An 11,409-nucleotide genomic window follows, 5' to 3' on the forward strand; every position below is an offset into this window, starting at 1 on the left:
CAGTTTCTGGTTCTTATGTGTGATTCATTATATAGTTTTTCAGGAGCTGTGAAAGGATCTGACAGTGGTGTAAGTAAATAGTTAGTGTTTCCATAGCCACTGCAACTCAAAATAACACAATTTGGGAATTCACCATTGGAAAATCTGCTCTTGATTGTTATTGAAAATAGTTTGGTCATGGCATGAACCCGGCCACCTTGCCACTATGTCAATTATTTTCAATTGCGCATGGCAAATTGTCTGAACATTTCATGAAAAGTATCCTTTCCTATTACGGAACCGCTCAGCGTCTTCTCCTCCAGGAGACTGGATTTTCACATGCGTGCAGTCAATCGCACCCCAATGACCAGTGGAAATCTGGCAACTATATAAAAAATTTCGCTTTTTATCTAGTGGCAATATTTTCGGGAAATCTTATATTCCTCGGACTCAACCGAGCAATAGCCTCTGAAACTTGTCTCACAATTGAACAGGCAGATGTTTTGCTTACTCCTTCAAAATCTCCAACTGATATGAGCATATTTCCAGTGGCATAAAATCTTAAAGTGAGCAATAACTTAGTTCCATTAGTTCAATCCAACGTGGGATTTTTTCAAAATAATTCTTAATAACAAAGTTGAAATTCGATATTCAACTTCTAGAAATTTTCGAAAAAGAAAACTTCAATATTTTTCTGGTACTCCCCAAGGAAGCCTCTATCACCCTTTAAAAGGAATGACGCCAATTTTGAATCACCCTGTATATTTGGAATACTTACTGGGCAATAAATTGATAACGAATTCTTTTATCTTGTCTGTAAGATCAAAGCTAGAATGTACCAGGAAAGTTAGTCGTTTTTGCTCTGGTATCTTTAAAATGGTTAAAATCTAATCATTCTCAATTGTTGCCCCTATAAAAGGTAGTTAAATTAAATTTTGGTTATTTTATTTAGTTCAGTCATTCCGACCACCCTAATCAATATTCTAATCAATACTCCGTGATTCCACGCGACATTCAGGCGATCGTTGTAGTAGAGAGCATCAGAAATTTACTTTTAAAATTCGAGGCTTTTGTCTCAGTATATTTTTAATCCATTGTCCAGAGTAATCAGCTTTAATGTCGGTCGATAAAAGTCAATAACATCTTCATAGAAACTGCAAAAAGCTTGCGATAAGTGGATAAATTGAGGACCAAGGGATAAATTTAACTAAACACGGCATTAAATTGACGTATATTAACTGTATAAGCAAAAAATTGACTAATATTGCAGTAATAAATATGAATGGAACCGCCGTCCCATATGCAAATACTGCGAACTCCCTTGGTATGACGGTATGTCTTGAGACACGATATTAAGATCGAAGGAACATGTCAGAAAGTAAAAGAGTTTAAAATGAAAATTGTGCCATATAGATGGTTTGGTAGACATTCCACAATGGTTCTATGGAATTCAGGTTCAGCTCAGGGGTGGTACAAAAAGCAGAAACATACACAAGATTCAAACTGTCCAAAATGAAACATTTTGTGAAATAACATATGGTTTGTCAGAAATATTGATCTTCAGAGAGACTTAACAATCTTGACCGTTGAACCGAAAATCAAACAGGAATGCAGAAGCCAAGCGGCTGCTAGATAATCACAATTTGTACCACATATTGAAGAGAACAAAGCTCTTCAAACTAGTATACTATTTTTGCGGACGGAACATAGTGTGCGTTGAAATATTGTGTATCTCCTGTGTGAGGCCTACAAGAAATTTAGAAAACGTCGTAGGACTAACTCAGCTAACAACTCCAATTTTAAGATAGCAGACTTATGGTGATGGTTTATTATCTTGTTCTGACTAGTTTTAGTAATAACAACCATTTTATATGCTTGACGGCTCGGTTGTTTTTAAGTAGAATCAACCTGAGCCGCAGTTGACGACATTCACCTAATCAAAGTAGCCCATGCTACCTCATCACGTTAGTCAGGTAGCGTCCAGTTGATTTACTTCCGGAACTTCCTACGTCGTATGTCGTATATGTTATCGCATACTATGCCTCGTCGTCTTTTTAATCCGTTTCTCTGAAGGTAGCTGGGATTTTGAAACCCCTTTATTATATGGTAGTTACTCACTTCATTCGAAGAAGCCATTTTGAACTAGGTCTACTGCTCACATTCGAAAATTTTACATAATTAATGGACATTGCTTTACTTCGCTAACAGCAGAGCAACAAAAAATATATTGATTGGAAAGGTAACAGGGGCGTATTTAGAGTGAATTCTGACTGTACTTTCGAGTGGCATTTTTAGCTTCGTACTAGAGTTTGAAAAAATGTTAATCATACGAAGATTGTCAATTTGCAATAAGTAAAGAGACTAGAAAACGGAAGCGAGTTTCAAATTTATAATAAAGTATCGTAATCATTTGCGGCAGCAGGAGTTTTATTAATTTACATTTTCTCCGATTTGTTGCTTAAAATGGATACTTATGTTTAAGTCAATTCAAATTTCAACAAAGCAGCTTTATAATATTAAATTCTATGTCACCCGAAGTAACCAAAGACGACTTTAGAATTAATAAATGAGCGACAGTAACGATAAATAACTAAGAACTACGACTACCTAAGAAAATATCGTATAAGTATAAGAATCGTCAATATAAATAATTAATTTGCATCTTTTAAATCTGTTTATAAATTTTAACTGTATTTTTGTTTCAGGTAAGTGCTATTGCTATTCGGCTACTATTAACCGGAGAGTAAGTACTTAATTTTAAAGTGTTGTTGCGTATGGTTGAACATTTGAGTGGTTATTGATAATAATACTTTTACATGCGTTTATCTTCATATGTAATTTTTTTAAAGAAAACTACAGATGCGATAATTGCAAGCGACGCAAAAGCTGTCGGAAATTCCTTTGAAGTGATATTAAGTACGGCTGTAGGCATAAATCAAAAAAAGATTATATCTTTTATGTATAACATGTTTATCGAATCTCAATATAGGTAGGAAGGTAGACTCTAAGCATATTTTTATTGTGAAATATGAACGTGAGCTGCTGCCATTACGACCGTAAATTTATTCATCCATTGTTTATGCACAAACAAAAATAACTGTCAAGATTATGCTAATCTTGCTCGTTGACGGCGGGGTTTTCTTAATTTTGCCATTGTTTTGACACATTCGGACGAGAACCGTGAAGAAGTGTTTATGTTTTACGTCCGTTCCGGCTATCTTCAAAATAAAATATAGTGTTTTTTTTTTAATTTAGTAGGCTGTTTAGTTTGTTATGCAGGCGGTATTGTGACTTAAATGTACATTTTAATGATTATAAAAATGTTTTAAAGGTCGGTAACATTTTACAGAAGCAATGCGAATTTCGGTTAAGAGTTTTTTCTGACAAGCAGTTGCAAACATTAATAAAGGCGTTCTTTAAAAACTATTTGAATCACAAATCATACTGGTTTAATTCTATTATTGACAATTTACTAATTACTTACTGCTAAATGTCATTCTATCAAAAGAACATTTTTCTACCAAATTTTGTCACCTAAATCGGATATTCCGTAATATACTGATTCGATCTGGTTCCACCTCTGTCCATTCACACCGTTCAGTGCAATGTGCATGCCATATGTTTGCGTTCGATGAGCCATTATAGTAATTACCAAATAGGTTTTAATATTGTTCACATTATTTCCGAATTAAAAAGGATGCGAAATCGATGCAATATGCGCCACAGTTTCGATATAATATTCAGGAAATAAAACGTGTTTACTTGCGATTTGGTTGAACACGATATTTACTTGTTTATTACAAAATGGGGAGATTTTATTCAATAAAGCTCGGTTTCAGGATATTCGATTTATTTGTCAGTTAGTATACGTGGTTTTTGTTTTCATGAATTATTATCGATGGCTAACTTGCTCTCTACTGGTTCAGAATTTTTTATTTTGGCATCTACCGAGATGAAGGCTAGAAAACAGTAGATATTTTCTCTTGCTTGCTCACTGAACAGTTTCAATAATTTACTGAATTGAGAGAAAATATTATTGTAATCCAACAAATGTAGGTTGTAATCGTCATACAATAAGAAATGGGCCTTCGACTTTCGTCTCTCGTACCGTATACTATTTTTCTTGACCCTGAGTGGAAAGTAGCCGGGAAAAGTATAAGGGTTTGAAAAAAGCGGCTTTAAAAATGTTATAAAAACAGTCAGTGAGAAACAGTCAAGCTGTCAGCGTGCCGTAATACCGGTGTACCGTAATATACTAGTTATTAGTTCTCAAACGCCTTTAAAAAAATTAACCGAAATATCGTTAATTAAAGTACAAATTGGATAAGACAGGATATCGTCGCATGAGTTCTTATTGGATGACAGCTATTTTGCTTATTAGTACGTGAATATACTAATCATATTTATCTCAAATTGTGCAAATATTACAACTCATCCCTGGAATATTCAGGTTGTTTCAGAAAGGAAACTATATAGGTACTTCAATAAGAAATTCTACATTAAACTTCAGGCACAAAATTTAATAATAATTTTCTGACCAGTTTCCTCCCATTCTCTTCCAAGGAACCTTTAAGAGGCTCTTACATTAGTTAAATAGTCGGCGTTTAAAAAATAAAATGATCGAGTTTAAAATACAGTGGCGCCCAATATTTTAGCATATTTCCTGCAACTATTGGCAGTAGGTATGCACGCCATTGTTTACAAATGTTAATTTCGTTTTTGCTCAAAATGTCTTTTATTGATCTGGAATCCCCATAATAATACATATGAAGTACCAACAAATCAGTTTAAAATATTTTTAAAAGTAATGTCAAAATTTAATTTTCTTGCCCTATATATTCTAAACGAACTCTTTCCGGACCCGTGATTATAGAAACTTTACCGCGTTAAGTAATAACTTAAGTTTATGCGGAACATTATCAACTGTTACGAGAATGTGCGGTTTTCGGTCAACGATTTATGGTAAGACTGTTATAATAATAATAATAATCTGTGGTGAGTGATTTCTTTTTCAATTGGGTCTCTCCAACAATTTTAAATTGATATTTCATAGTAATAGTGATGATTTTATAGCATAACTTAGTAAATAATATAGTATTTGTTCGTTTTTTTTGTTTGTTAATCATTTTTAACACTATATGTATGACATGTTAGTTTGGCAGTTGTCAGTTATTCTCTTTTTTTGAATTGCGTTTTTGTACGATTGTAGCATGCCTACAGGCTAATCAGTGGTTTTTTCTTAAACTATTGACCAAAAATTGACCATTCCCGTAACACTTTAAAAATACATTTAATACACACACGCTTCTGTAATATGCTGCATATTTTCAACAAAATTTATACATGTTTCTATCCATACGTTCTTTTTTTTTGAGAAAGATGTTGAACCTTTCAATTGAAAGTTAGTTTAGGTTGTAAAGTACATAGGTATATTTTAATTTTAATTTTCCACTTAGTGGCACACAATACATGTCCTAAATGTAAGTCGGTATCTTTTGGTAGCGCTATGGAATAGATGAGCGAAATGGCACACTGTTTTTTTTAATTTAAAAATAATTGTTTTCTTATTTCGCGATCATCCATGTATGGCATTAAAATAATTGACATTCTTCAATGTATTAAAAAAATTATGGGTTGCCAATTCGTCATAAACGTTTCTAGTTTTTGTTAATTTTTATTTGAACTAACAGTCTAACAAAATCCAACTAAAAAAACCCTTAATATACAACCACATCGAAACAAACTAGCTAATATTCTCCCACAGACAAACTAGAAACTCAATTCATTTCACATATTAAGATGTTTAAAAAATGGGTTTACTTTGCTGGAAAATGGACCGAACAATCTATTGAAAGATGTACTTTATTGATATAAAATTGACATAATCAATTCGATTCGTGGAATATTACAAATGTATTTATCAGAACTATAATTAGTTGACTGTGTCAATACTGATGACCATTGGGCTTGGTTAGTTGAGGTCGATGACTAGCAATGTTAAAGAGAAGCAGCCAGCGATAAAGCCGAAATGTTGGTGCTCATTAGCAGGATATTGTCATATCAGAGAAACGATAGACATGTTAATGATTTCCCAGAAAGTGCAATACGAGTTTATGCTATGCACATTCATTGAAACAGAACTACGTATGGTGGCAAAAATAGTTCTTAGAATGTAAACCAGCGTTATTTTATGATTACTGTATCCAGATTCATGTTGAAAAGTGCATTTTGGCATTTTTTACTGAAACTTAATAGAAGCAGAATTATTGATGGACTAAGCTTAAAAATATAAAGCATTGGAAAATGTCGTAAAGTGTTTTCAAAACGTAAAAACTTCTATTGGAAGTCCTACTTTATTCTACAGAAATTCTTCGACGGCACCGCTGTCCTGCAAAATACTTAACAGCACACATCTTTAACCGAAAACCAGAACCGGTCTGTTCGAATGATCCTTATAAATCTATTTAAAGTCAGGTTAATAACAGCTAGTAAATGTCCGAGCTGTATCCTCGAACAAATTCCTCTTATCGTAAAGATTTGGCGCCCTTTTTTATAGTCTGTTGACGTGCCTTGCTTTATAGAGACACTTAAGGGTGCTGGGGCGAGATGGGGATGCTAAATGAGAATAGGGGAGAGGTCAGTAACGAACAGCTCCGCGTGTTGACATAGTAACCGAATTAACAGTTAAATGCGTTTTGTATTAATTTACTTAATTTAGGAGGGAATGTTTATTATTTACAAAGTTTACTGTTGCAAGCAGAAATCCAAATTTTTGCTGCAAACCTCAATAGGCCGAAAGGGACATTAGCATTCGCAAAAGGAAAATACATTATATACTTACCGTACAAGGTGAGGTTTTAGCGTCTTTTTCGTTTCTTTCACAGCTCTTTTTACAAGGCTTAATATGCGATTCGATATTATTCGATTGGGCGAAGCTCTGGGCAGTTTGGTGGGTTGGCTTCCTTAGGCGCCAAAACGAGTTAATTCATTTGGCACCATTCTACAGCTCTCTTACTGTAGTGACAGGAGGCCAAGTCTGGCCAAAGGAAAGTTGGGTCTTCATGATGTTTAATGAATGGCAACAATCTTTTTTAGAGACAGTCTCTTACGTAAATTTGGGTGTTTATCGTCCCAGTCCTAACAAAAGATTTGCTGCGCTCCACACAGCTACACAAGGCTTGCCACACGAGAAACTTCTTGGGAAACTATGATTTTTCTTAGTACTGAACTCTTCATTGTAACTTCCGCGCTCGCGTCCTGCGTATAATTCTTGACCCGGAAGCTGGGAGAAGTCACAAAGAACGTACGTTCTGTTATCCATCAGACAGCAAACTTTTTTTTTAAATCACTAAGGCTTTGAACGGTTCTAATGCGATTTTTCCTGACTCAGTCCTTATTTTATTGTATTCTTTGTACATTGTCTTGGATCGGTTTAGTCGAAAACAGTTTGTAAATTTACTCTCCCAACAAATTAATAGCTCTTTTCTTTCAGTTTCCTTTAAAAACATTTTGGCGCCTTAAGAGCCGCGTCTGTCCAATTTGAGGGTCGTCAATGTATCCGTAAGCCGTGAATATATTATCAGGGTTAAAATTTGTGAAGCGTGAACAAATATACGCCTCTTCCCTTCCGTGCATTACTTTCCAGCCGATAATGTTCGTTTTTCACGCTATAACATGCATGAACGGAAAGTCTTTTCGTATGCAAAAAAATGTTTAGCTGTCGATTGTTTTATTTGAAAGGTGATACGTTTTTTTGCTTAATTTTTCTTATTATTTACCCACTCTCTCCAGTTTCTACGTCTTTTTTTGCATTAGACTTTGCGTTTTTGATGTGATGAAAAAACTGCACTTTCTAAAAAATAATTTGCAATTTTGGTTCTAAATCCAACTCACCTGTAGGGTTTTCAGATACAAAATTGATGCTTAAACCTTTTAGGCCTCTATAGAACGTTTACTGTTTACTCTGGTTATTATTCACAAACATCACTCCTAGTCGTAACTAGATCCACATAATATCAAATTGTCTGTCGAAAAGGTTTTTCCCGCAGGCCAAACGAGTCTTTGCGTTACGAGATGCAATGTAAAGGACAGGAAAACGAAACAAAGACGGTTGTGGGATATGAATAAAAAATAAACAAGAAAAGAGAAAAGGCCTAATGGATACTGCATTGTAGGTTTGGGTCTCTTTATGTGTGTGGTGGGTCCTTCCGTAATCCGATTTAATTCGATCAATGCAATCGTTTCAGGAATAACACTAATCTTCTCAAGTTTATTTATTTGAGAGTGGCGTTCTATACATTGGCGTGAGTGAAACGTTTCCTGTCTGATTTTTTGTGCATTGGAGAGCGATTTGTGTGCTATTATTTTACACGTCTCTGATTTACACTCGTTCTTGTTCGCAATTAGCCGCTGTATTGTTTGGTTTTGCTTAGAAGCACAGTAATCAATTACAATTCAACTAGGACGTATTTACAAGCGTGTACCTTAACGTATTACTGTTTCAGTAATTTTTTTCGTCGGAACACTGGACTCAATTTGCGTCAACTTTTAAATGGTTCTATTTTAATTGGGTAATACAGTTTTGGATTTCAATCGACATCATGACATAACAACAGTAATATACAGGGCGTTTCCAAATATATATCCCCGATTTAGAGAAGATGATGATATTGGAGATTGGCTTAATTGGAGAGACAATGGTTCATAAGCGATTTTGCCGAGAATATTATTAAGTAGGTTGAGCATGAAGGTGTAAATGTGCTCTGAATGTTTCAATATTTCTAGAAAATCATTAATGAATCTATTAATCTTTTCCTTGGCCGCTCCACTCAATCGGTTTCTTTAATATTACCCGTTAAATCAATCATTTCATGCGTCTTATAAAACATCTGTCAGCGAGTTTGGTTTGTTTGGAAGTTTTGCTGATATTACACGCAATTTTCACATTATGCTCCGCAATATTTCTATAGACCAACATTTTGAACTCTCGTACAGTTTTTTAACTTCCTTAATCCTGGTGCACCTGTTTGCTTTAAACCCAATTATTTTATCTAAGGAAGTATCACAGAAAGGTGAAATATTTGATAATTAATTAAATAATTGTTAAGAAAAAAGCATACATACTACTTATGCGGACTAAAAAACATGTAATAAAGTATTTGGAAAGTTCCATTAAAATCCTCCAGAATTTTGATTTTTGTCCGTGAAATAGATGTTCAGTTCAAAATTGAAACTTTCACCCAAATGCGCGCGCTTCTTTAAAAAATCGTAACTTCCAAACTTCCCCAAGTGGCACTTTGAAATTTTCGCAACTCAACAAGACACTGGATTTTACCATTATTATATTTACCAAGCTCCATTAAAATTCCCGAGAATTTTGATTTTTGCCGGCGCCTTAAATATTGATTTCAAATTGAAACTTTCACTCAAATGCTCTCGCTCTTTAAAAAAATTGTAACTTCCACACTCACCCCAGCAAATTTTTTTAATTTTTCTAAACCATGGAAGGCACTTGGCTCTACTGTCACATCCCCCACAATCCTGATTTTTACCAGCTTACTAAACCTGGGCCTGGGAACGAAGGTTTGAATCTAACTCCTTAAAAGCTTCCACCTTGCCACCATCAAATGCTACAATTTCCAAAAAAATCCCCAAAACTTAGAACAATTTTCCACCTTGCTTGCTGTTCTGCACATGGGTGCTGCCGCTATCTCCGTGAAAAACTCCCAACTCCCAACCCATCGCACGCAGCAACTTGAAACTTCCACCCCCCAAAGCCAACCGTTCGGGCTTTGAATGCAGAAACCTCCAACCATTGCGAACAAAAACACATCAGTCTATGCCACTCTCTTTAATGGAAACTATCAATAAAAATGACCAAAAAATCCTAGGGAACGCTTTGGTAACACCACCTGATAGGGCTGGGGACTAGGAAAAGGACAAAGTATACCCGTCCGTCTTTTGCTAGTTTTCTCTATTAAACTCTTTAATTAATCGTATTTACCAATTGTATTTTTTAAATGCGTCAATATAAAATACAGGTATTTCAAGATTTAATTGAGCTACTATTGATGGATTGGTCAGTAAGAATCACGTTTATCATTAGGTACCTAGTAAGATTTTAAGAATGATATGTACTTACTGTTTATTGTATGAAAACTAATTAAATTGTAAGAAGTATTCTACAAGTTATTAAAAACAAAATCGATTCTTAGGTGGCTCCTTTAGAGTCCTGCATCTCTGTAGGAAGGGCCTCTGGAATTGTTTTTAATAGAAACTTGTTATATTTTTAACGTCCCTTGTACAAATCCGAGAGCATTCCCACATATTCCGGGACACTTGTCCCAACGGGAACGACATAAGTAAATGAAATGAAATTAGATGATTTTGTTAGTTTTAACGGCATATATTCAATATTCCCGGCATGTCAAGCAACAACATTCTTACGCTGAACTATTCAAACGGCTCAATTAGATTTATCTTCAAATTCCTCTAAAAACAAGTCTTTGAGAACCGGACTTCAAAAGGCAAAATAATAATTTCCTTGAAAACATTTCGAAGCCGGTCTTACGAGCGTAATATTCTCAGGCGCAACACAATCATTACGCAAAGTTCCCCCAGTTCTTTATTCGCCGCCCGTAAACTCTGGTCCGTTTGTTCTCTTTTTACTCATTTTCCGTTGCAGTTTATCACGAATTTCATCCGCAGACCACGCACAGGGACCTTTGGGAAAACTTTACTGCGATTTAGATTGCCATTGGAAAAGAACTTCGTAAATGTTAAGCCAGCAAAATGACGACTGTGTTCGAATGTTAGCGAATGTCTATTGACACGCCTAAGTCCATTCCAAAGACTGAGTTAACAATGCCTGTAGGGAGTATTTGATATTTTTTCATTAAGTCGATGATTCAGCCCGAGGATTATAATGGGATTAAAGCAATCTTAACGAGGTTGAGCGTAAATAGGATTTCGAAAACCTTAACCAAACTGATAAAGATTTAAACATGATGTTGAATTTGTTAGTGACAGTAATACCACTTTTGCAGTCGTAGGAATGGCGGAAGTTTCGACGTTTTAGCTGTATTTTAGCAATCATCAGGGCTCATGGATTAAATATTGAGTGTTGATTCTAATTTATTTAGCTGAGTACTTAAGTTTGCCGTTGAGTACAAAAGTAGTAAATACTTACTAATACAATTCGGAATTTTTAAAATTAGGTGTTTATATCTATTGAATTCAATTCAATTCAATTAATTGCGTGTGCAACTTTCCTCCAGATGTTCCGAACTTGTTCAGAAATTTCTTCAATAGCTGTTTGCATTTTCTTGTCAGATCTCCTCAATTCAGCTAAGCCTATTCACCCTGTATAGTTTATATATGACATGCACATTGAATAGCCGCAAAAAAATTACATCCTCCTAAGGTAGCTGT

The 11,409-nt window shown here is 34.9% G+C and overlaps 1 pseudogene; it reads right to left on the reverse strand.

Annotated features, from left to right (window-relative positions):
* Positions 1–4: 4 nt before the first annotated feature.
* On the reverse strand, positions 5–2,115 carry LOC125504092 (annotated as a pseudogene).
* Between the last annotated feature and the right edge of the window lie 9,294 nt (positions 2,116–11,409).

This window comes from Dendroctonus ponderosae, unplaced genomic scaffold (assembly GCF_020466585.1).
Source record: "Dendroctonus ponderosae isolate FM_Combo_2020 unplaced genomic scaffold, Dpon_F_20191213v2 Dpon_F_20191213_386, whole genome shotgun sequence".
NCBI lineage: Eukaryota > Metazoa > Arthropoda > Insecta > Coleoptera > Curculionidae > Dendroctonus > Dendroctonus ponderosae.